Raw genomic sequence first — 27,209 nt, 5'->3', positions numbered from 1 at the left:
TTTATATTCCCTGCGATTGACTTCAGTTATTAAACACTTCCCGATTGTCCTGCTCAGAAATCCTGTCCTGTCATCGACTGTCCCTCTCTCTCTCTCCTTCTTACTCTCCTCACTCGCTAAGTGCTAGTATTTGTAATCGCTATCGTATAAATATCCTAGCAGTGTTTTAGGAAAATTGTGAATAAATTTTTTCACGTTAGTGCGAAAAACGTGGTTTGACAATGTCACAGCCAGGCTGTGCACTCTATAAAATTTTATTATCACTGCAGATGAAGTGTCTTTCCTATTAACCTCCCTCTGACTCAGTCTAGTGCAGAATATTGAGCATAGATCATGGGTATATGTTTATAGAGGTGTGTGTGTGTGGGTGGGTGTGGGTGTGTCTGTATGTGTTTTATGGTGATCATAACTGGAGTCTATTCACTGAAACTCAAGATGGCTTCTGTGAAAATAGAAGACCGGAACGAATTAAGTAATCCGGAGTGGGAAGTCAGTCAATACATTCACTCAGTCCGTCAATATATCCAGTCATTTGCAAAAATGCTTCAATCAGTTTTCCCTTTGTTTAGTAGAGAACAAGAAATAAAAGCCCTAGAAATAGAGAAGAGAGTATAGAAACGCAGCCAAGGTAACTAATAATATGGAAATCCGTTATTCTTCTCCAAATTAAAACATACAACACAAATAAGCTGAATAACTGAACCTCTGAGCCTGTGATGCAAACCGACATAGGTCTATGATATATTTGTATGTATATGAACGCTTGTGTGTGTGTGTAAGTGTATGTGCCAGTGTGCTAATGAGAGTGTGTGTGTGCACGCGAGCGTGAGTATTTGAAAAGTAGTGTATAAGAACGAGTAATGCCTGAAACTGTCAAACGTGTATCTCATGGTCAGAAGGCATTACAAAGTATTGCAAATGTGGATGGCTGTATGGCATAATCTTACATTGCACGGTGTTTCTATTTTTATCTGACAAGTGATAGGACCAATATCAAGTATAGGAAGCCGAAGTAGTCAAGTCATTCTGTTATGAGTGTAAAGCATCTCTACTTTGCTGTGGCAACTGCCTCTCTACCCGCTAGCGCTCGCCAAGATTTTGCAGCTGAAGTCGGGCGGCAGTGCTTTGTTAACTCCATCAACTGTGGCCCAGCATTAGACCGGCCCTTGTTGTTGCAAGCCGGGCTGTACACTGATGAATCGTAGTCTCTGAAAAGCAACGTGGTCCGGCATTGTGAGCTCTAATGGTATCCTTGGTATCCTTGGCATTGACCTCCTCAGGCCCTTGCACTCAGGCGCGTGCGGGAAGGGAGGCAACCACAGCCGTTTGATGCTGGGGCGGGTCGGGATGATGCTCAGTCCTGCAGTTGACGTCGTAGTTGTGAACGCAGTTGTATGATGAACTACTAATATTTTTTTAATGATATGCTGAGATCCCAAACTCTCCTGCTGGTGTGAGGATAGGATGAGGTTAGCTGCCCCCAACTCCGTTCCTTTCTTTTCTTTCTCATGTGGGCCGTCACTCAATCTTACTGCCTCCATCAGGACACAGATTCTTGTTGGCTTGCAGCCTAACCACAGGTGTAACATGTTAGTGATGTTGCCAACTTGATTTTTACTCTCTTATGGTAGTAACTATATAACAAGTATACATGCACGTGAAATATTTCGCTAATGTCAGAAATATATTACACTGACATTTTCAATATATCCAGCAATGCCACGTTGCACAGCCAAAACATCGGTTGCTAAAAATACAAATATGACATTTCGTGGCCGATAAAGGATCTGAAGGAGCCAGGAAGACTGACACATTCGTACCTCGAAAATTCTGCAGTAAGAACATCGTGTGGCTGGAAACACAATAGGACCACAAAATATAGACAGTCTAAAATTAAACTTTCCCATGCCAATACATCAAAAACTCTTAGAAAGAAGACAGGGCAGAGGACAACATCCAAGCATTAAAATGGCGATTTATCGCTGCATCTCACAAAAAACGAACACGTGGAAATGACTTACACGTGCAACAGAACACGTGCGAATGATTGCACATTCAACATGACACTTAGTAAATACTTGCACTTGCAACAGAATAGGTTGTAATGACTTGCACATGGCCAAGCAAACTGTTCTTTAACACTCGTGGTGGAGGCTTAGAGATTAGACGTGAATTCATGCATGGTGCCCGCCCTCCGGACATCAATGCACGCGCGTGCGCGAACCCGTTTTTTTTTTTTTTTTAAAGAGAAGCATTTAAAGGCGCAGGCAAGTGCATGGTGGCTCCCCCACATGTCAATAAACACGTGCATGCAGCTGTGGGGAGGGGGACTACACTGAACTTGCTGACGACACGCTGGCCTCCCAGTCTGGTCACCAGAGAAAGGAAAGAGAGAGAGACACGCATAAACTACATTATTCACGAAACCGATCCCAGAGGGGCAACAAATTAAGGATCTGTGCTCTGCTATGGCTGTGGATCGATTACCCGCCTTATCCATTCATTCAAGCTTAACAAGAAAACAAACGCAGTTGTCTCCACCTGTCGCCTGGTGTCGCAGTTGTAGAGAATGTTAACCCCTCCCGTGACAGGCACCGTCCCAACAGAAAACTGTGGCATTAAACCGAATTTCAACAATGGTGCCCTTAAAAACGAAAAAACAAAAAAAGCATGCAGGTCTACTGCACGAGCGCTAACGCACTTGCAAGTGATGGGCAGGTATGTGTTTCAGTTAGGACCAAGTTATTTCCCTGGTGACACCACTTAATGTTTTGCCTAATGCAGTGCATCGTGCAGTGCAACCGAAATGGGATTTAACTAAAAAAACTTTAACGAAAGAGTTGAGTTTCAGAGGTCTGATGTAATCTACGACTGAAACTAGTAATTTATTGTTTTTCCGTGCTGTCGGTTCTGTAGAGGCGTTGGGACAACCAGCTGCTTAAAGTTGTTTTACCTGTAAGTTCACACGAATAAACGGAATTGGGAAGAGAACCAGATGAAATTTTCCCCCCTAAGGAGGGGAGTCTTGTAAAAAATGGAATGACGAGCGAGGTGGGACTCGCACATCAAAACGCAAAAAAACTTTAGTCACACGAAGCCAATCACGCGGGAACATCCATTCCGTGTCTCACTCGTGCACGCACGCACACACACACAGACTTGCTAACTAGCTGTGAAGCTCTCATAGCAGACAGTGTGGCCTGTGCACGCACTGCCCTGTGACCGGCGGCCAACACGCATGCGCTGAATGCCCACTGCGCACGCAGCAGCACGTGAGGCCCGGAAACGTGACGTAGCCTACTTGGCAGGTGGGAATAACTTGGAGGTCCAGCTAGCTGAAGGGTTGTTTCTCTCAGCACCCCGGGTATATAAAAGGTAAGAACAATCTAGATCTTTCAGTAGAGCTTCAGTTCAGAGTTCACAATGCAACACACGAAAGTAAAGTTGCTGCAGCAGACGGGGACTGTCTATAGGACATCTAAGCTGTGTGTGAAATAATAAGAATGCGTTGTTGCCAGTAATGTGGATGAGAATGTATTACAGATGTGATAATTTGGTCACAGAAACAGATTCTATTTACATTGTCAGCATCTGAAATCCCAGTCTGACAAAAGGTGTGACAGGTCTGTGTCTCTAACTCCACACACATATCTACTCATCAGCTAGACTATTACTGGAAAACGGTTCTTTAAATGTTATTATTGGTTTTTCTTGAAAAAAGTCCACCCAAACTCTCTCATAGGATATCACGTGTTTAGTTCTGCGATTGCGATTCTAGACATTGACAAACTATCCGTCCCTGTTGCCTTTCCTTCTTTTCCTGTCCCTAAGGCCCGCTCATAGTGCATTTGGACAAACACTGCGCCAGGCCTTCAGGCCATCCTGCAAATAACAAAAGCATCAATGTGGTCTTTGAAGAGATTTTTTTTTGAGATATCGATATCATTTTTGCCAAATAATGTCATCTGTATCAGCAGCGATGTTTGGTTTTAAATCACTGCGGCTGTTTATTGACGGACAGCGAAACTAAAAATTAATTAATAAATTTTTGCGGAATCCTCAAGTGCAATGTACCGATATGTCAAATATTAACGACGATTATCTTTTAATAGGGAGCAGTACCTCCACACTGTTTTTCTAATTGATTTTCTTGAAGTGTTTGAGGTTGGGTAGTTTAATTTCAAGTTTCATATATTTTTCTGGCTGCAAGTGTTCTGAGGCCATTCGGTATCATTTTTGTCTCTTTATGTTAAACATTAGCATTGGATGTTTGTGGGAAACCCTAGCACTGGAAGATATGCTCTTGTCCTCGTATTGAATGTTTAGAGACAGCTTGCCGCCCCTCAGTACACACAGGCGCGTGCAGACCCATGTAGCAAGACTTTTACACAATAATTCATCTTCTCTTGCAGCATTTAACACCAGCACCACACCGGCCAGCAAGAAGCCATTAGTTGTACCAGGAAGCAGAAGCACCATCACGGAGACAGGATGATGCACTGTAAATTTAGTACCTTTCCTTTCGGTATGAAATGAGCAAACATTTATTTCGCCTCCAGCAGACAAATGTAGCCATTGAGGTGTGAATCCTGCCAGCAATTTTGTTAATGACCTCTTAGTATTCTCGTGGTCCGCTTAGTTCAGACAAATGAGACTGAGTCTTTGAGGATTACAAGCTGTCCACCCACAATGGTCCTTCAGCGGAACACGCGATCACATCTTTCAATTGTTTATCTTATTTAAGAAGACATATTCTTGTGTTTTAATGCTTTCAGTTAACAAATCTTTCCCAGCTGTCAAGAACACACGTTCTTGTAAATTGTTCGTTAAATATGTTTGCAGTTTGCTTTGTGGCCCTCTATCTTGTGGCTGTTATCCCCGGCTGAAAGGATTTTGTCGGTTGAAGCCGCTTCCGTTGCAAATAAGTTTACTCTTTACGGCGATCTTCCTTGATACACCATTACAGACGAGGTGTCTTTTCAGAGGGCTTCTTTGCGGTCGTTTGTTAATCTGCACTGTAGCATGGCCTCTTTGCTGTCAGAAAGAAGCTTTGTCAATACTGCATTTTGTTTTATTGTTCCTTCAAGACATTTTGGTTGCGTTTCCTCATTAACTATTTTTTTTCTCGTGCTTAAGCTCATCGCCACACTGTCTTCCCTCGGAACACGCCTCCTGTTCAAGCCAAGGTATCGGATTTTTTTAAGACTTTACGTCATTGATAAGCATGATAAATTCGCAGGTGTTGCTGTTGACATCTCTTGTCACCTGCAGTCTCGTGTCGGCTGATGGGAGGACTACCAAGGAGTAGTAACTCCGTGGCGAAGTGGTGTTCCCTTGTTTAACTGCGATAACATCTGACTGACAGCTGTGGCAGCTGTAAACTTTTGACAGATTCCTGCTTGACCCGAGCTCTGCTGCCATCTTGACGGTGAGTAGTGAGCAGTTACAGGCTGGTGGTGATGTGAATGGTTTGCTCGCGGTGATGTGGTGGAGCTTGTCATCTTCCTGAACCTCGACGTCGACGTGAGAAGTTTTTTGTATTTTATTTAATACATAAACAAACTTTATTATCTTTCAGAGGTGCTTTTACTAATGTCTCTTTTTCCCAGTCTTGAAACTTTTGTAAAATTCAGTACACAATTATGGGATTCAGTTTGAAGAAAAGGCAGGGATAGCTATCTATGAACCACTTGTTCACAAACGTTAGTCACAAGTCATTAGTTCGCATTAGCCAAATAGCATAAATTGTAAATTAAAAATAAAAACGGTAATACTAGATCAGGAAAACACGTTGAACATTAATTAAAACAGTGTAGATTACTGAACTTGTTTGTTCTGCTTCAAAATGCCTCGTAATAAGCAGGGGTGAATGTGAGGCCTACCACAGCCCCACCCCAGTGGGCTGATCACGAGGGAAAACTCTTTTCAACATCGTTCTTAACTCTGCCAGCCACTGGAGAACACTGGGATGGGATGAAAGGATGACTGGGGGCGAGTTTGAGAAAAGTCGTCCATGACCATGTGTAGTTCCTCACCGACATTACCGTATCTACCGATCTTTTTCTTGTAATTAAGTCGTAAACTAAATTTTCCGTACTATGTAGCAATACCAGTGCCGACCACTGTGGCAAGTTCCTATAGCTTTGTTTGTCGGACGTTGAAAACCTGAAACATATTGCAGGATATGTGCTCGTATTTTACAAGTGTTATACATGACGAGCAATCCTTACTAGACATAGTCTCAAATAGAAATGGCTTTTTAGAAGGTCCTTTTTGATAAACGTATAGAAGACTTTCGAAAACCACTGACTTGCAAAAATGAAAAGATGTCCAGTCACAGAAACCTTAGCCCAGTTTCATTAATAGGTGTGAGACCAGTTGGGTCTTCGCAAGGTCTGTGGCCAGTCTTACGCCAGTTACAAAGGAAGTATTCTTCATTCCAGTCTTTTTTATCACATAGTTCTTTGGGGCAGATCTTCTTAATTCAACAAGATGAGCCTGTCAGACACGAAAGGATTTACCGCGCCACGTGAAAGCAGAACTCGGACACGTGGCGAGTCATAATGGCGCGAAATGAGGCGAGCTCTCGCGAGGTAAATTTACGCTTCTGGTCATCGCTCTTAGCCTGGCCAAGCCTTTTCACAGAGCTGTTTGGCCAGCTTTCTTGACACACATCATTTGGCAGATTTCTCTACACCCGCCTTTTGACAAGCGATCTTGTACACATGCGTCTCTCCTCAGGCAGTGTTCACACACGTGAGCCCCGGCGTTGTGTGGACAAATAGTTGCTGAGGCTTCCTTACTGCTTCTTGACAATGGCTCTTCACACAGATCCATAGTGGCCATTCTCGGGATAACACTTACAAATGCTTCTGTAAATCATGGTTTTAGCGACGATATTTAATAAGTTACATGGTGGTGTCTACAGCATCGTGGACAACAGCCTTAACCACAAATAGTTTCTGTTACTGACTTCTCCATTGAATAGTGTAGTCGACAGGACATCAGAATATCAGTTCATGGCTTTTCCATCTTTGTGTGGTGTAGTAGTATATCTGCTCCTGAGTTTTCCTGAGTGAACATGTTAACAGCTACTTCTTCTATTGATCTACTACATATGTCACAAGCAGCGACAAGGATGTTGTGTGTGTGTGTGTAAACAAAGTATTATGTAAGAGACTGCGGGCAAGTAACTGTGCAACCAAACATTACATGAGACACTGTGGGCAGGTAACCGGCCTAACAGGCTGATTGGGACAATTCTGTGTTTTTATCTACGATCTGTTCTGGTATCATCCTTATCAACTGCGGATCTACATTTTCCCTTAATTCTCGTGTCCTGGATTGTCTTCAGTTTTTTGCTTTTTCCTTATAGAAAAAAATGTATATATATATATATGAAACCTGTAACCTCGTGAGAGCAGCTGGTCTACGAGGAACTATCAGAAGACAAAGCTCCGTTTTGTGATATAAGAACTCTAGGCTTTTTATTGCTTCCAGTCCTAAGCTATGGACTTACTGGTCTTACAAGACGAGAAGCGTGGAGGACAAGAGAGGGAAGGAGTTGACTGAAATGGTCCTTAAGGGTCTGACATTCTTCACGAACAAGATTATGAAGATTGTGCCCAGACTGGATTTACATCTGCGACTTTATGTAATTGCCATTCTCTCCTATTGACTCTAGCAATTCACAGTTATAATTTGTTCTTACTATGTATGTATGTTGTGCTGAGTGGGAAAGACCATGTAAACCTCTTTCTTTGTGTTTTGTAAGAACACCAACATCAGACCACGTGGTTGTGACACTATCAAATGAGGAATGATCTCTGTATGAGGTAGTTTACACCAATGACATCTGTCGACATTTATACTTGACCAGTGTGAGCATCTTGTCCGACAACGGCCATGTCCCGCGCGGTGACCACGTGACTGGCGATGACCAGAGTGACGTTCGCTGGCTGACGCGTGACATCGCCAGTAAGCCGCTAGACAGTTGTGAGTGTCACGGGGAAATCCCGACTAACCCTGCATGGCGAGGTCTGCCATCTCCATACAACTACTCTCATGCAAGCGCTGGCGGCCATGCTCACCACGTGACCCTGGCTTGATGAAGCCGTGGGCTGGACGCAGCGTAAGCCATGACTGGCAGCAGGGATCGGCGTGCGTATGCAAGGCAAATGTGCGATGAACAATGATATTGGCTCCGTGTCTTTACTTCACCACGTTTCATCTCGAGCCGAGAGCTGAGGGTGCATCGGTCAAACACAGGGAGGACACGTCACAGTTGGAGCCAGTGTCGTCTGACAACGTCACACTGGGAGCGCTGGCTCCTCACACGTTGTCTGCAAACGTCACTTTGACAGTTGTGACGCACAATCTGCGCTGGGATACTGGTAGTGTAGGGGTGACAGCTGCTGTCTCTGATTTTGCCGTTTGATTAAACTGGCTTGTGAAAATATTTTTTATTTTTTTAATTTTTTGGGTCAGTTTTTTAACCGTTAAAAGGGTATATTTTCGATCTTAGTTTTCTTTGTCACATTGACTTCCTATGAATAACAGGTCTTCCGTCTTGGCTATCACTACCCTCCTATAAAAGCCATTAACTTTCTACAGAATTTTTTTTTTCGGAGTACTATTATCATCGTATACTCATGCAGCAAGATGCTTTCAAAAAGCGTTAACTTCCTGGCTGTAAACTGTATTTCCACAACGATACTACTGTGGAAGTGTACAGTTATATTCAATGAAAGGAAAAGAAATAGGTTGCTTGAGATACACTTAATGCCTATGATGATAACTTTAGCGAAATCTCAAAAGTCATCAAAAAGAAATTGAGATATGTACCTAGAGGTATGTACTTAGAGGTGCGTGTTTAGAGATACATGGGTACTCACGCATCCAAGCTCCATCAAGGTAGCATACACATCGAAAACATATTGGAAAGGTTTCAAAAATACATCATGTTAAGGTCAGCAAGTAGCATTCCACTGATTAGATGAGGAAGACTTTTTATTTCACTGATTAGATGATGTAGGGGCTCACACATGTAAACCAGATGGATTGCGATCATCAAGGAACTGCTTTTACCTGGACAAAATAAACTTCTAAATATTAATTATATTCCTAGCGCTTGATTGGAAACACGAGACAGTGTACAACAAAATAGAGATACATGAGCACTTCAAGTTTTTCAGGAGTCACATCTGCATATCACTCCTAGCTTTATTCAGTCCACATGCATGTCATCAAACATGTTTCCTCCTGTGTCTGCCCACCTACCACCAAGCCACACCCATAAGCCACTCACTACACACCTGTGCAGGTGAGGAGATCACGAAGACAGGTGCAGAGAGTACAGATGCTACTTCCGGGTCTACCTATGAGTCGCCAATAGAAGTGGCAGTGGACCCCAGGTGTATTTGTGACAGTAGATATGTTTGTGACAGGTATATTTGTGACAGTAGATATGTCTGTGACAGGTGTGTCTGTGATATATGTCTCTGTGGCATTCGTTACATCACGTTTTATACCTTCTTCCGTGTTTCTCTTGTTTTGCTTGTATATACGACATGTGAGAAATAAAGGGTTTATTTGTTCAGCTTTCGGGAAACCTTTTTTCACTGAATCCAGGCTTAGTCATTAAAAAGCAACAACAATTGTCTGTTAGACCTTACAGACCAGTCAGTGCGACAACATTAGACACCGCCAAGTACACTTTCACTGCCATTAGTGTACACAAGCCTCCATTTTTATGGCTTTTTTCCCGCAAATGTGGGCTCATAAAATATTTACTCCTATTCACTTGATCAGTCAGGCAAGGGCAGACGACTAAAGGAGACCGTTGGTAGTTTTTGTGAGACTCGGGTTCTCAGACAGACTCCTACAGAGTAGTACTCTCCTTGCCCCACTTGTGTCCCATGGTTCTGACAGTTTTAGCACAATTCTGCTATTTCCCTCTTTCCTTCACAAGACAGTAGCTGGTGGGAGAAACATGCTGTATCTACCTCAGCCCCTTACTTCCCTACTCATGGCTGACTTTTTCTCATGACCTCTAACCTTAGCTTCTTCCGGTCTCCTAGTCTGCCTTCATGCATTATTTCTTTGTTTCCAGAATGTTTGTGAGTTATTTCCTTTATTTTTAGTGGCGAGCTTCATCATCTAAAGCCCTTGTTAATATGGTATTTCCTTTGTTTTCAGAGAAATCTTTCACGGACTTAAGCCTGCATTAATGTAAGACTATTTTTTCCAAGTCGCTGGAGCTGTCCATTATTTTACTGTTTTGATTTCTTTTCCTTTCCGTGAGACTATTTAATTACCAGCTAAAATTCCTATTATTGTTTCTTTCTTTTGCTTGTCGAGCATCTCATTATCAGCTAAGCCTCCATTGTTATGGTATTTCGTGTGTTTTCTTCATAGATATTTTCTAGGGAAGTCTCCACTTGAAAGATCATTAAAGAACTACTAATGTTGATATTTATGTTGTCGTCTTCTCAGATGGGGTTAGTTAGTGAAGCCTTAGCTCCGCCATTGGTTTCGAATTATTGAACATTTCTTTAGACAGCACCAGGTACACAACAAAAGCAAAATATGTATTTGTGTGTGTGTGTGTTCGCACACTCGTGCATGAGTGTTCTGCTGGGTCACCACACGCAAACACGCATACATGTGCACTCACAACATGGGAAGCGGAAGTAGAATAATGTGTGGGACCAAAAGTAGGCGAGAAATGTAGAGACTAGGAGACAGGTACCAGTAGGAGATCGAGAGGTTTGGACAGAACAGGGGAAAGGTAAGAGAGAAAGAGGGATGGCAGAAGGCAGTACTACACAACCCACGGGAGCAAACATGCATCTGGATCAGTGTTCATCAACTTCCTGTCTGCATCAATCGTTAGTAAAGGTGACATCGAGCTCATGGCGGTTCCAGCTAGGAACAGTGTCGACAACTTCCGCTTTATGTGAACATGAAACGTAGCCCAGCAGTAGCCAGCTACTCAACACAAACAACTAAACAGTAAGAGAACTTCGAGTGTAAAAATCATGGAGCTCTGTGTGTGTGTGAGGGGGAGAGTATGTGGGAGAGGGGAAGGTGTGTGGGAGGTTTGCAGCAGGGGGAGATCAGCTATAGGCAGCATGAATTTCAAAGCTGTGATGTACCCTCCCCTTCATGGTAAGTTTACAGCTGAAGGAAAGTACAGGTCATTCAATGGGAGTATTCCCAGGTAAACGTAAACATCGATAAATTACAGGTAGATAGGTATTGCTCATTGACATAAAAAAATCAATCATCAGCCCATTTAGACATTGCTATGCCTGTGGTTGTGATATCATGTCTCATTAAAACAAACAACAAACATACAGTCAGTTAACAGGTTCGCTTACGAGTTCAAAATCACTCGGTATTAGACATTGTTACAAAAACAAAATTTCTGGCTTTTTAAGTTTTTTTTTTGAAAGAACATTATTCCAATCTACTACTCGTGCGATAATTATGTATAATGATCATCGGAGTATGTCGCACGTGTAAGAAGCTTTGTCCTTGTTAAGGTGTATAGAAGCCATCATTAGACATGCTGGCTGTGGCTAATGTGAAGACAATGAGAGTGTTGTCTGGAGATGACTTGCATCCTGCTGTATAAACTTTACATATTTCCCATCAGTATTTAACTTGCACATAGACAATCATATAAATATTGCTGCTAGTACGTGTGGCAGTAATGAAGGTGTTTCTTGAAACATCTAGATGACCTTTGACAGAACAATGACCGGAGCAGTCATCCAATCTGTGAACCACTGTTAGACAGCTCCATATCCAGGTCCTATGGACGGGCTCATGGTGCTTTACAAGAAAAAATGGAGGTCGTTCATTAATAAGTTAGAAACTGGCATGTGTTGAGAAGTGTTGTTAAAAATGTTGAAACATTCTTTCTGTAATTTTTTACACTTGTTCCCCTCTAAAATTATTTTTTCCTTGCAGCTTAAAAAAAAAAATAAAGATTAGAGGGACTGATGGTTGTTTGAGAAGACTTCGCTTGTGATAATGATAAGCAGCTTGATGCTGATGCCAGATCTTAAGCTTCATTGTGCAAAAACTCCGCTGTTTGTTGATAAATGTTTGAGTAATCCATCAATTATTATAAAGTTTCTTGCGTTGTGGACATTTCTCCTCCATGATTGTCTTTTCTGATTAGACTTGCGTGTGCAGGGATGGGGGAGAGGGTATTTTAGGCTTTATAATTATCTTCCCTTAGAGAGAGAAAGATGGAGAAGGAGAGATAGAAGCAGAACAAGATTTTTATGTATGAACAATTTGTCAGAGTTGGCCAAGACAAAAAACTTAAAACAAGTTTGAAAGGTCGAAAATAAATGGGAAGCGGGTGATAATTGCTGGGTGGGTGGGTGCGGGAGTGCTAGAGGTGAACAAGTTGCAAAAGACAGGGTGGATGGGGGGTCGGAAACAAGAGGTTGTGCGTGAGTGGTGCGTGTGATTAGGTCGACAGGTCCCTGTAATCCCCTGTTCAAGATGGAAGGCTGAAACACAAGCTTTGTCATTAGCGACAGTTGCGAAAACCCGTGATCGACAAATTGGTCGATAGCAGACACACATCTTTTTGTCTCCTGCTCGATTTTCTCAGAGCTGTTGTCTTCCGTTTGGTTCACTACCATTCTCCTTGTCGAATGTTTGCAGAAATTAGATTCTTGCCTGCCAAGTGGTCATACGAGTAGCGGAGGTGCAGTGTGTAAACAAGAGTGATGTCCCTTGCCACTGGCGGCCGTCAGCCTCTGACGTGTCTTCAAGAGGTATGTCACAATGCTATCACTTGTATTATTTATTAGTGACTGATAACACAGCTGTTGTTTGCCCCTCCCTCATTGGGATGCTAAGTCACGATGTGGACTTGCTGTACTCGTCACGTGACCAGGTTGGGGCAGGAGCCCTGTCAGTCTGTCTCCCACTGCAGCATGTCGAGGACGGGAGCGTGGGAGAGTCGTCATGAAGCCGAGCGGGAGGGACTAGCGGGGTCACCAGCTGCACGATCGAAGGAGAGAGAGAGAGGGGGAGGGGCTCTCAAATCTTAGTCGTCGCCCTTGACCCTGCGACATGCGTGAGAGTTGGGTGGGGGAGGACGCTGACCGCAGAAAGATGATGGTGAAGATAAAGGTGATGGAGATGAAAATAATGGGAAGTTGAGGACAGGGAATATATACACCTTATGGGTGTTTGTAGCTCCGCTAGGTTGTTGGATAGTTGGTAATATATAGATGAAATAAGTGTGCCAAGAAGGTAAGAGGGTGACAGACAAGCCTTGGCAGTTGAACAGGCACATACACTTAAACATACTTAAAAACAGACATATATACACAAAGCCACACATATATATATATATACACACACATAAAGACAGACATACAATGGCAATGACAATGGCAAACTTCATTAGTGCAATTTAAATATAGAAAATGTGCTCAGCTACTATGTATAAAAAGTTCTAGTTAGAACGTTAAAAAATATAAACAAGTGACACAATTAAAATCCCTTACATCTTACACCTAGAAATTTCTTATGCACACCTATAGACTTAATTCATGTAACTGAGATGCCAGTATAGACCAATATCTCGAGATCCGTCTCAAAGCCCTCGTTTAAAGCTTTAAGGTGAAGAATGAAACTTGAGATGTACACTTACACCAGTGTTGTCGGCTTAGAACTTGAAATAAAAAGCTTGTCATATTTTCAGATTCATTTCATTTCATTAGATTTACGGACAGCTTTTTTTTTCTCTTTTAAACTTTTAGATGATTAACTGGGAGATAGGATAACACGTATTACTGTAGAGGTTTAGCCTCGAGAGATAGGGCAGAGTTTGGTGTTGTAAAGGCAGTTAAAATGATAGAGAAATAGATCTTGACTTACTGTTGGAAATGTTCAACTAGAGCTACGACAATATTGACTGCTGTATGTAAAAGTGACACGGCCATTGTTGTGCCGATGCAGCTGTTGTTGCTGTTGCACAGAATTGTTCTTTTGTTTGGCGAGACTCTGTGTCCTGAGGTTTCAAATCCATACACCAGACCATTGTGTTTTACAACAGAACCTACCCACTACCTACATGGCAGTGACATATAGGCAAGTTTTATATCAGACTACTGTCAGCGGCATGTCTTCCATGTCCATCTGTTCCCTCGCTTTTGCAAGTTTCCCCCTTTTTCTAGCAGGGTTGCTGGATCCTATCAGGGTGGATCACTAAAGAAAGGGGGAATGTCTGTTCCATCGCACCTAGCAATAACATTTTCAATTTATTCTATTAATATGATGTAATAATTAATATTATATTGTTTAATTATTATTATCTGTTTAAATTAATATGATGTGCTTGCATGCCTATATCTAAAACGCCTTGAGTCTTGCTTATGCTGGAAAAAGGAGGCATACAAATGTGCTTTATCATCATCCTCATCCTCATCATCATCATCATCATCATCATCATCAGTATTATTAACTTTTGTGATGGACGTTGCAAATCAGAAGAGACCTGCGGAAAGAGGAGAGGAAAGAAAGGACGGCTACAGAAGCACTTGCTTGCCACGGAGGTGAGACGACAATACCTTTAAGCTAAGGACGGCAGTACTCTCAAGTTAAAGAACTGATAAAGATAAAATCGGAGACAGACAAAAATTCCGAAGCATCGGCTGGTTTGGTTTTTTGTTTTTCTGAGAAAAACGAGGAGCCAGAAAAGGGCGGAGCGGGAGGAAAGACAAAGAGTAAGATGAGGGTTAGCCGAGACAGCACTTGGCCGTGGTCTTCTTGTTGTTTCTACAAAATCCCACGACAGTCATGTGGGGCCCAGCAAAGGAAGTAGGACAAAGGAAAGAAGTTAATCAGCACAAAGTTCCTAAGCAGCGAGGTAGGTTTAAAAAACGTCTTGGCAAAAGGGGCTTTAAGCTCTTGTGTGAAGTTGAATCGATTTTACAAGGAACCTTTTTAATCAGTCCTTTTCTTATTTATTTTTCTCCACGGTTCTCTGTACGGCATCGCAGACCGACCAGCAGCAGGATTAGCCCGGCGGTGTTGAATGTTATCGTTTCTCCAGCCCCAAGCCAGGATAGCAAGTCTGAGATGCGATGGCGCTTTGATTCGCGGCCTCCTCTGGGAGACTGTAGACAAGTCGTTATTTTTTCCATCAGACTCCTTCAAATCATTGCAGATGCAGTTCTATTGTATGTATTGTGGAGGGAGGGGAAAGTATTAGTATTAAATGAATAAATGTAGTTCGCTACTCGTTTGTGTCTCTCCCACACAGCTTCATAGCCCCATGGTTAGTTGGCTCCAGTGTAAAAGAGGTTTATCATTTCTCTTGGTGGACGAGAAAAATGTCTGCGGTCTGTCTCAATCTGGCAACTGTCTTCTCTTTTTGGTGCAGTTCCGGTCCATGGTCTGTTTTTTGATTTTGCCTGTCGTGTATCATGTAGCTAAAAATCCGGGTACTGTGAACAGGAGGCGATTTCAGTCTACGTTCAGGTGATTACCTCGGAAGAAATGTTTGCTACAGAGCATTAATTTAGTCTTTAAGGTCGAACAACGGTCACACCAATGCTTCAGAAAGGATGGTAATCTTGCTGTAAAAAAAACTGATTCAGTTTTTAAAGCTGAGATCGATGCAGCTGGAAGACATCAGAAAGGACGATAGCCTCGCTGTAAAAATGTTACGATGGTTTATTTATGGTCAACAAGTTTTATCCACATTTTATACCGTTAGGCGAGGCAACTCGCCACTCAAATCTCCCGCATGCCTCGTTAGCGATGAAAGCTCGCAGCCTAAAGCCCAGGGCCTGAAGAAGGATTTCTTCTAGTGGAAAAAGATTTATTACGGCTTAAAAACTGAAAAGGGAGAAAGCAGGGCTTATCATGATTTCATCGATTCATCGACTACTTGCTTGGTTGGCTGGTTGGCTGGTTGGCTGGAGAGTTCGTGGGTTATCAAGCTGGTTGGCTGGTTTGTAATTTAACTAACCAACCAAATTTTCGTTTAAAAGTTGACGAGGTTAAGGGTTAAGGGTCTTCGCGAGACCACCCTTCATGTTGTAACCTTATCTGTACTTTCTTTTTTAATAATTTATTAATTCCTTGATTTTGTTGACATCAATTTATTGATTCTTTATTGATTGATTGATTGATTGATTGATTAGTGCACTGATTATCGATGTATTGTTTCGTTGATTTATTAGTCAAGACCATTAACAAGCATGTCTATAGTGACAAGGTGGACTACAGTAATTAAGAAGCGAGACGATAATTATCATAGTTACTTAAATAGTCGTTAACACAGAAAACTATAATGACTCAGAAGAAAGACAATAATACATAATGACTATCATGCAGGACCATAATTATGGTGTAACATTTACCAATGTCTTCAGCATGAGAACACATACACAAGACCAAACAAGAGAGCACTAACAGATAAGACCAGACTTACTAACTAACAATCAAGCTTGTCTGGAACTGCCTGCAAAGTAACACCCGGCAAGTCTTCAAGTTTAATATCAGAAAGATAAGATTATTGATAGATAATGACATTCATTTATTTCGTTCTGTGCCAGACATTGACCACAGAGTGAAAAAATAAGTATCCTCGAGGTATAAGTGTGTGATAATTTCTGCGATTTATGATTGCAGCGTGTGATTGAAGCACATGATCAAAGCTTTCAATGAAGCAATGATTTGATCACGTGATTGAAACCCGTAGCAGGCTGCTGATACCTGTTATTTTAGCATTTAATACAGCATGTAACTGTAAAGTTAGCATATGATTGCAGCATGTAATTGCAGCTTCAAAATGCCGGGTGCTGCAGTCTTTTATTACATTATTAGCCCTCGTGTTGAGGTATTTTCTAGCTGTCGGAGCGGGAAAAGCATTTAAAACACTCAATAAATGAGCAAAGATAAGGCGACAAATGTAGTAGTGTGTTTAAATGTTTGCATGTGTTCTTTATTTCAGTGTTGTGTATCAGTGCATGGCTAAAGCTATTCAATCTCTCACACACTCACACACACATGTATGCACGGATCGCTGCTGTGGTGGTGGTTTAGTTTGTCGACAGGAGCAAACAAATGGACAATAATTTTTCTTGTTCTTTGCTAACACAACTGTTGATACACAGAGTATCAGAGAGGCTGTGCCTACGGTCCAGTGAGGTGAGTGTGAGTGTGAGTGTGAGTGTGAGTGGCCGGCGGCCAGGACCCTCACAGTTCAGATTCACCGACAGTCCCGTAGTCGCCGCCTTTCCCTTCTGCAAGTGGTGCGCGTAGTGCATGGTGTGCACAATGAGCTGTAATTACCTCCTGGTCCTCCTGGCGGCGCGTGTTTGAGTTCGGGGGAAGGGAGGGATAAGAGAGGCGTTTGTCTCGCCCCCATAACAGCTTGTGAGCAATGTGCCGGGGGGGCTGAGACATCTGGTAGGACAAAACACATCGCTTTGCTAGATTGAAAATGTAATCGGAGAGAGCACTCTGCCTCTTCCGCGTAACAACGAGGCGAGTATCGATCATAAAAATATTATGTGTCTGCGAGTGTGTGCGTTCGTGTGTGCATGTGTGCGTTCGTGTGTGCATGTGTGCGTTCGTGTGTGTGCGTTCGTGTGTGCGTGTGTGCGTGTGTGCGTGTGTGAATGCATGTGTGCATGTCTGCGTGTGTGTATGTGCGTGTGTGCGTGTGTGCGAGTGCGTGCAACGTGTCCAAGACTTGAAACTGTTTTAAAGAATCAAATTTAGAAACCATTTACATAAATCGCTCCTAAGTCCTTTACGAACCTTTCAGCACAGTGCGAACATTCGTTTTCTAAAAATAAACACCTGGAAGTTATAAAATGACTAGAACAGTTTTAACACTGATGGTTGTGATTATCACGATGTACACTGGAGAAGAAATCGAGATGTTTACGAGCAAACAAGAGATCCTATGATAAAATAAAACGACGACAAATCGTTTTGAATTTCAACACAGCGGTATATCAAAAGAATTATTCAGGACATAGGGATTTCCGACAATAACACAGAGCTCAAAGTTTCCATTAAAAGCGATTGTGGTTAGATAGGCACTGAAAGTTCACTGACTGGCGGACTTGTTAAATTTTAAACTATATTTTTACGCATAATGTACTCGTCTGTTACCATGGCAACTTTTCCAGGTGATTTGTACCGTCTAGGGAGTGCTTGAGTCTTCATGTGGACTCACTTGGTTTTATGTTTTCCCTTTGCTGCCTTCATATCTCAGCGTCTCTGTCACTCCTGCACATTAGCCACGCATGCAGCTTTATTTGTCTTTATTTGTCTAGCGTGGAAAACAATCAGTTTAGTCCAGTTCTGCTCTTACCATAAAAAAGTTTTCCTTTCGCTGGTTTTTTTTTCCAGGAGATGCTTCATTTTTATATCAGCATAATCTGGTAGGCGTGGAAGTCCGGCTTAAACATCTTGATCTTATTTACAACGACAGAAAAGTTAGAAAAGTTCTAAAATTGTGTTGTGTGTTTAGAAGTTTTCTGTAAACCTATTTGAACAAAATGCATTTAAGTCCTTAACAGAAATATTTACAACCAAAAATGTGTAATGAACTGGTCCCAGACCTAGCGTCTACCTACCCCATCCTCTTAGAAAATGCAAAGGGCGACATGGTGGGGCTGTACAACCTCGCCGCCCTCGCCCTCTCACCACCCTCTCACCAGCCTTTCACCACCCTCTCTCTCACCACCCTCTAAATACTCTCTCGCCACCCCTCACCACCCTCTCACCACCCTTTCACCCCTCTCAACACCTGTCATCACTCTCTCATCATTCTCTCACCACCTCTCTCTCACACCCTCTCTCACCACCCTCTCACCACCCTCTCACCACCTCTCACCACCCTCTCACCACTCTTTCACCACCCTCTCAACACCCTGTCATCACTCTCTCATCATTCTCTCACCACTCTCTCTCTCACCACCCTCTCTCACACAACCCTCTCACCACCTCTCACCACCCTCTCACCACTCTTTCACCACCCTCTCAACACCCTGTCATCACTCTCTCATCATTCTCTCACCACTCTCTCTCTCACCACCCTCTCTCACACACCCTCTCACCACCTCTCACCCTCTCTCCATCACTCTCACCACTCTCTCACCACCCTCTCTCACAACCTCTCACCAGCTCTCACCATCTCTCACCACTCTCTCTTCACCCTCTCACCTCTCTCTCACCACCCCTCTCAACCCTCTCACCACTCTCTCTCTCTCTCACCCTCTCACCAACCTCTCACCAACCTCTCACCACTCTCTCACCACCCTCTCACCACCCTCTCACCACTCTCTCTCACCATCACAACCCTCTCACCACTCTCACCCTCTCACCAACTCTCACCACTCTCTCACCACCCTCTCACCACTCTCTCACCACTCTCTCACCACCCTCTCACCACTCTCTCACCACCCCTCTCACCACTCTCACCACTCTCTCACCACCCTCTCACCATTCTCTCACCACTCTCTCACCACCCTCTCACCACTCTCTCACCACCTCTCACCACTCTCTCACCAACTCTCACCACTCTCTCACCACCCTCTCACCACTCTCTCACCACTCTCTCACCACCCTCTCACCACTCTCTCACCACCTCTCACCACTCTCTCACACTCTCTCACCACCCTCTCACCATTCTCTGACCACTCTCTCACCACCCTCTCACCACTCTCTCACCACCTCTCACCACTCTCTCACCACCCTCTCACCACTCTCTCACCACTCTCTCACCAAACTCTCTCTCACCACCCTCTCAATACCTGCACCATCAGCTGAGAGGGTCTCCTCCGCACCAGTCAATCAGTCAACCCGTCAACGAAAGACTTGCAGACTTCGACTGATGGAATCGATTAGCTGTCTGATTTTCTTCTTTCAACTGGAGGAAATGTTTTCTCCTGTCAGCGTCTAATGTATTTTCTTATAATCCGTTACATTTTATTTTACATCCAGGGCTTCATACGTTGCCTGGATTACATGGAAACTGTCGCAGTTTGTTGCACACTCTAAATTTAGACTGGAGTGCAATATTTTGGGGAGTGTGCGACTGTAAAAACAAGTCTCCTCGTCAGAACACTCGAGTGTTTACAACAAAATATCGAACTTTTTAGGAATAATTAGAGCTGGCAACGATCAATCTGTGATCCTGTATGTTTAGGTTAGAGCATCGAGAAGACAGTCTGTTAAAAGTAATATTTGCTTTCGGGTTGTTTTTTAATGAGGGTTTTATAATTGGAGATGTTTGATAGAGTGATGTTGATGATGATGATGATGATGATGATGATGATGATGATGATGATGATGATGATGGTTGATTGATGATTGCTGATTGATGATGATGATCGTGTTATCAGTTGCTAGTTGACGACCTGCACGTGGTAAATGAGTAAGTCACGTGTCTCTTGATTTTAAACTTTATACAATATGCATCTAATGAACTATTCAGGTCAGAAAAATTATGTCAGTTTTTTTTAAAAATCTTGATTTGCATTTTAAAAGTAAGGAAAAAGCATCTTGGAAATTCCAACTTGTCCTATCTTCTTACACTAAACCTATCCACCTACTCACACACCTACACAGAGAGAGAGAAGGAGGGTACACTAGGAACTATGGTGGCTTCATGTTGTCATAACCTAGCAGATGCATTGTCTTGTCTGTCCGTTCTGTCTGCATATCTCTAAATAAGGTGGACTTTCGCCTTACTGCGCGTAGAAATAATTTCTGGGACTTTTTCCCCGGGACAGCGTTTATTTCCTCTTCTTAGATCCTCCTGGTCTGCCGGAGCTTCAAAGGGCGCAGTCGCCCAGAGAGCAGTCACGCGAACCTCGCCTCTCCCCCCGTCTCGCGCCAGATGAGACGAGCGAGCATGTGGTGGGGCGAGAGGGAGGGTCGCTGTCAGGGCCTGTGGATGGCGGGCTGGGCCCGGCAGCGGGTGCAAGGCACTGAATCTCTCCGCGGATGTGTGTCCGTGATCTGTCTAGTCTCAAACCCCTTGCCTGCCTGCGCCCATGGCCGTCTCCCTGATCCGTCTAATCTCCTAATCTGGACCTGTGCCTGTCAGTGGCCGGGTGGCGGAGGGCTCGGGTAATCTCTCGCTTGGCGTGCTGGCCAGTGACAGTTATGAGGCGTGTCCTTCCGAGCTTGGCGGAGTAATAAGGTGCAGGAGGAGAGAAGCGTGTCTTGTCTGCCGGGATGCTGAATGACAACAAAGGAGCGACCAACTCGTGAGATGCCGCTTTCTTCCCTTCATTTCACGTGTTTTCAAACTTCGTTCTTCTTTTTTTTTTCTTGTTCAACCATCTTACCATATCCCTCTTTCATTTTTTTTTAAATCTTGCACTCGAATCTTTTATTTTTTTTTCAAGAAATTTTCTTCGATTTCTATAATTAGGTCGTTTTTATACCCTTCTTTCTTGACTGACTCTGCGTCTTCTATCATTCCAGTCGGGTTGTTTTGTATTTTCTCAGTTTGACAATAACATATTTAAAATAGTTGCCGAATTCTATTTTATTGACTATTTACTGAGAAGTAATTAAAAAGTACACACATAGCACGATGTGTACAACTCTTCTGTGTGTGCATACATATATGCATGTATGTTTGGATTATTGTAATAAAGAACATTTGAAAGATTGTGGTTAGGCTGGTAACCTTTACACATCTTGCTGTCGGCAATCCAAGCAGTTTTTTTTTTTTTTCATTTTGAAGATTGATTTTGTTGTTGCGATTAAAGTCAAGTTGTTTTCAGTCTCCTACATACGAAAGAATATCTCTCTTGTGCCGTACTGTCATCTACTACAAGCACAAAAAGAATCGCCAGGCCTGCTTCACATTGTTTTACTTTCTAAATTACTTTTCACATTACCTGTTCCTCACATCTTTTCAGCCTCTCCTCATCCCCTCCCCAAGGAAAGATAAATCTGTTATTGCCACAAGTCGATCCGTCAACGCTACTTTCAAACTGTTAAGAATATTCCTACAAATCCGTATTATTGTGAAACAAATATCTACAGACAGTATACAGAGCTGTGCTTCTTTCTCTAAAGCTTGTCACTGTTGTCTTATGTTCATATTAAAGTGATCTGTTCATTCTCTCGCTCGGATTCGGGAGCACGCTTATAGGCTCAAGCGGACAAATAAAATGAAACCTGCACAACGTCCCGCTGGCGACTGACAGCAACAACATGTTTGACACTACAGTCGTAGCTACACTGTACGACCTTACATATTATTGAACAGAAAAATCAGCTGAAATACAGTTTCACTCATTCTGTAGGGCCTCCCTCATCAAGCCTCGACTTCAGTCGCGTGCCGTCAGTTTTCATCGCCACCACTTGTGTTGTCGCAAACTTTATCTCCATTATCTCCTTTAGTTAGCAAAGGGCAAATCGTGTTGCCCATGCTGCTTACTTGGGTCTTCACTTGATAAGGCTGGACCCACTTAACTGCGCACGCAACCACAGCCACGTGACGCTCCTCCAGCCAACCCACTGGTGACGTGTGTGCGTCACGCGACGAAGTGCACCCTCACCAGACGTCACATGACCTGCAGCTGCCAGGGCCTGATCATAGTCTCACTATCGTTCTTCTGCCGTGAGTTGCTGGCCACTGGAGTCCTCACTTTATTGCTATTCACTAGAAGTCGGGGACCTTTTGCCGTCGGCCTATCATCTACTCGCTCGTCCCATCGACAGGCCGGCCATGATTGATCGTTGGAACATAAGGCTACTTCCTTCTTTCGTTCATCAGAGTTGCACAGAAATAGTAATGCATTGAATTCTTGTTGATTTTAAACTTCACATGTCAGTCTTTGGTATTGTCTAACACACACACATGCAGGTAAACCCTTATGGCCAGAGGGCGGTCCAGATGTGCAACGGCTAACACCTGTCACCATTACAATGAGGGCTGGGTGTCCTGGGTTCAGGTCTCGTCTCGGGCATGCTGTTCTTTTTCTACATGTAGCATCTGCTTGTATGGATGTCTGCCTTGCCATGACATTAGTCTGGTTCGGTTCAACCCCACTCCCACTCCTTATGGCCAGAGAAACTGACCGACCAAGTTTCTTTGTTACTCTTCCCCTTCTTCATCTGTCTGCTGTTTCATGTTTTCTTTATTACCTAGTTTGAAAGTATTGGCCGCTCCCATTTTTTTGTTATTTCAGTTTTATTTTTTGAACTGAATAATGCTGGAATAATTTTCCCTTAAGAGATTTAGTAAAAATAGGAGATAACTAAATACATTTCATTCCAGATTGCGAGGTTACTAAATACATTTCATTCCAAGATTTCCAGGTTACTAAGCTGGAAATGTTTTAGGCGCTGATTTGGAAAAGACGTTTTCCAGTACCGTGTCCTCTCTCGTTCCCCTCCTACCCCCATGCCCTCCTCTCTCTCTCTGTTTGACCTCACTAAACCGGTTTACCTCCAGCGGCACCTCCTGCCAAACCGCAGCTTGTGGTGCGTTCACCTCACGCTCTATCACATTTTGTCTTTTATTCCATTGTATCTGAACTGTGGGCACTCCTGCTATATATTTAAAGCTTGTTAGTGGCTTTCGTTTTATGAAGCCAATTATGTAGATGTATTTTCGGGAAATTTGTGAAAGTTGGACAACTCGCAATGCCGTGCCTCCCACGCGCTGCTCGTGGAGGGCTGAAGTCTATTTAACGTCAGACGTGGAGGAAATGATCCTTTTATACCCTCGGCTTTAGTCCTGTAATTTCACACTTGAAGATCTGGTAAACTATCTGCTTGTAATTGTTTGCTCGTGGTGTGGGTATCTGGTGTATTTGCTGGTACTCATTAGATGCTACAGCTCGTACACTTGATGCTGAGACTGACAGGGGCTTGACTCTCAGTCTGTACAAGTCGGTAACCAACTCCTGGTAGTCGCCTCCAGACACCACAGTGTTGTTATTGTTGAGGTGTCGGTTAATACTATATCGTCCACCACCTGTTCATCTCTCCATCGGAACAGGAGCTGACAGTGCATCCTTTACACGAGATTCCTTCCACGAATTGTTCACCTTGCCTGCGAATAAGAGGTTAGTATTCGTGATGAGAAGTTTCGTGTGTTTCTGGTGTCTACTTCAAGCTGTCATTTCAACAGGTGATTGTGTGAAATGTCATTTAAACAAATGATATGTGAAATGCCTGTCTAGAATTTTTTTCTTGGCTTTGTATGGCTTCCCAGCTGTATTAAGTAGGAGAGGACAACATTAGGCGGCAGCAAGAAGACTTGGTAGTGAAGGGAAGGCACATTGCTTTAGTCTTCGTGTGACAGTACATAGTGTGAGTGTAAGAAGGGAGGAGTGATAGTGAGTAGTGAGACTGAATGAAGCGAGGAGTGACAGTGAGTAGTGAGACTATGAAGGGAGGAGTGACAGTGAATAGTGTGACTGAATGAAGGGAGGAGTGATAGTGAGTAGTGAGACTGTATGAAGGGAGGGGTAGGTCCAAGGTGAGAGGGGGGGGGCCCTAGCACATTTCTTGAGGCGGTCTTGCATGGTATCGAGCGAAATGAATCAAGTCGCTTACACGCACAGTCATGGAAATTCCCCGAGACCAGGCCACCACTGCCCTGCGTTACGGCTTCTTCAAACCGGTCGACATTTTAACGGAGCCTATAGGAGCAAATTTAAATTGGATTTCTTCTTCCTTCAGTGGGAGGATGGTTTTTCTGAATGTCGACGGGGTTTTTTTTTTTCGTTGCTTTCCCCATTTCCTCCTTAAATTCCCTTCCCTTTCTTATTTTTAAATTTAGAAACTGGCATGGCAGGAATTTGTGTCAGCAGGATCTGAACTTGCTGACGGCTTTTTGCTCTTGTTGAAATTTGCTTTGAATTTGCCCTTGCTTCACTCCTGTTGGTCTCTCATTGTGTCGTAGAGTGACCTCCCATGGAGTACTTCCGATCGCTGTCTTGGAAAAGAGATTCTTTGAGCAAGGCAACATAGCAGCAAACTGTGCCAAGTACATTATTAGCTGAAGATGGTGTTAATGGAAAGTTGTGGATGTCTTCGATTCCGTGGCTGTAAGGCAGACCTCACTTTTGTGTACTGAGGTGGACTAATGCGTGGCGCACATAGCTTTCTGTGTAATCAGTGCCATTAATTATTAACATTTTCGAACCTCTCTCTGTGTCATCAGTGCAATTAATTATCATTATTTAAATCTCTTTAATAACCAGGGGAATTATCAATACTTGTAAACCTCTATATAATCAGAACAATTAATTATCACTATTTTATCATCAACCCCTCTGTATAATAAATGCAGTTAATTATCAACATTTTATCAGCCTCTGCTCATAATCAGTTGAATGGTAATATTTCAATCTTTTTTTTTTTCCATCGATCAGAGCAGTTAATTAGAAATACGGATTAAATTTTTCCACATATTTAGTGACATTAATAAGCAATATGATTGAACCTTTCTACGCATCCATATATGCAAAAGCCATTCTACATAACACACTGACTAGAAATGTGAGCCAGCTCTACATAACCCATTGACTGGCAATTTGAACCGCTCTACATCAGCTTGCCGGTTGTCTGGGCTGGTAACTGGCAATCTTCCCCTGTTCCCTCCCTAACCCTTCCCCACCACCTTCCGAGCATGCTGATTTATCAGGGAGGGTACAAGGCAGGCGACCATTTTCACTTCAACATTCCTCGGGCCAATAAGCTATGGCACTAATTAACTTGTTATTTTTGGTATAATATTTACATCTCACAGTAACAGAGGACACTAACAGTACAACAGCACATGTAAACACTACTTTGAAGGGTTCAGGTGAGTCGACTGTCAGTGAACCAGTCTCTACAGGACCCTTTGTCTCTGGCAGGTAGTCCTCGCCCCCAGGAGACACTTGGGTGTCACGTGATCCTATTTGCGAGACTGTTATTAGTCTCACGTGGGTGGGTTTCTCGACGATCTTGACACTTGCAGCTCGTGTATCAGTTGAGTACTAGGTCACGTGGTCACTCACATGATCGTAAAGTCTGCAAAACCCAGGAGTCCTTAAAAAAAAGAAAAAAATGAAAATGCTATGTAAGACAACTTCTGTTTGATAAAACTGTGGAAAATGTCACAATTTTCATAGAAGCTTATTTCGTCTTTAATTACGCAGTGACATAATCTTCAATGCTCCGAAAAGTAGCCATATTGTTATTTGATGTTCACTGAGAATACATACATCTTTGTCTGCGATATTTCTGCCTGCGAAAGTTAGCCAACTGCACTAAAGATTGTGTGCTATGTTCCCATACAAACATCATCATAACTTTCAGCTACGTTTTGAAGCAGAACTTTATTGACATATCGAAGATTTCCATGCAATGGCGAGGCTGCTGACCGCATGCTGAAGGCATTCATCTTCCCCTCTTCCTCTACATTAACCGGGGCAAACAATGAACTTTGCTTTGAGAACAGCTTCCATCATCATCATCATCATCATCATCATCATCATCATCATCATCATCATCATCATCATCATCATCATCATCGTTATAATTATTTTTGCCTGTGTGTTTTTATTACTTCTTTTGTAAAGTGCTTGAGCAAGCCTTTGATGGTGGGATAAAGCGCTATCTAAACCAACTTTATTAATATTATTATTTACCTTTTTTATTTCCATATCTTTTGTTTATTGGCCTTTACCTTACCGGCCTCGCATTATTATATCCCTGCGTTGATCTGTTTGGATTTAGTGGTTAATTTTTTTTTTAGGTTAGGGCCCATTCTTAGCACAAGAACGTAGAAAAAAGATTGAGGAAAGGAACCGAGAGCTAGAGACTGGGAGCGACCATTTTGTTTCCGTATTATTGTTTTTCATTATTATTATAAACAGATACTGGATGGTGAGATACGTACAGACAGAACGTAAAGCAATGGATGAAGGTATGAAGGTATGCTTATAAAGCAAAAAACCTTTCATTGGAAGTGTTGCAAGTGAAAATCATTTGACTGGGATTTTTGTTGAGGTGTAGGTTGGTGCCCACTGCACGCTCAAATCATCATTCACCAGCATCCTACAAGCTTCCATTTATGTTTTCCTTCTTTGTCAAACAGAGACTTGTAAAATGTCACTCTTGCCAGTGATTTGCATGGCGATCGACCTGCAGAGAATCTTTGAAAAGCTTAATTTTCATAA

At 42.9% G+C, this 27,209-nt stretch overlaps 1 protein-coding gene across 6 annotated transcripts in view; it reads left to right on the top strand.

Moving 5' to 3' along the window:
• LOC112567669 (dopamine D2-like receptor) overlaps positions 1 to 27,209 on the top strand; it is a 246,808-nt gene that overhangs the window by 191,686 nt on the left and 27,913 nt on the right. For 3 of the 6 annotated variants that reach the window (XM_025244393.1, XM_025244392.1, XM_025244391.1), the window contains exon 4: positions 12,688 to 12,800. The exons of 1 other annotated variant lie outside the window; for it this stretch is intronic. The gene's annotated coding sequence lies outside the window, so the exon portion shown is untranslated. Of the gene's footprint in view, positions 1 to 3,008; positions 3,376 to 12,687; positions 12,801 to 20,647; positions 21,279 to 27,209 lie in introns of those variants that run through there. 2 more of the 6 variants (XM_025244395.1, XM_025244396.1) reach the window with 2 other exon arrangements.

The sequence above is a fragment of the Pomacea canaliculata genome, linkage group LG7 (genome assembly GCF_003073045.1).
Source record: "Pomacea canaliculata isolate SZHN2017 linkage group LG7, ASM307304v1, whole genome shotgun sequence".
Lineage (NCBI taxonomy): Eukaryota > Metazoa > Mollusca > Gastropoda > Architaenioglossa > Ampullariidae > Pomacea > Pomacea canaliculata.
Note: the sequence above shows the minus strand (reverse complement) of the source record. Positions and strands in the feature narration are given on the sequence as shown.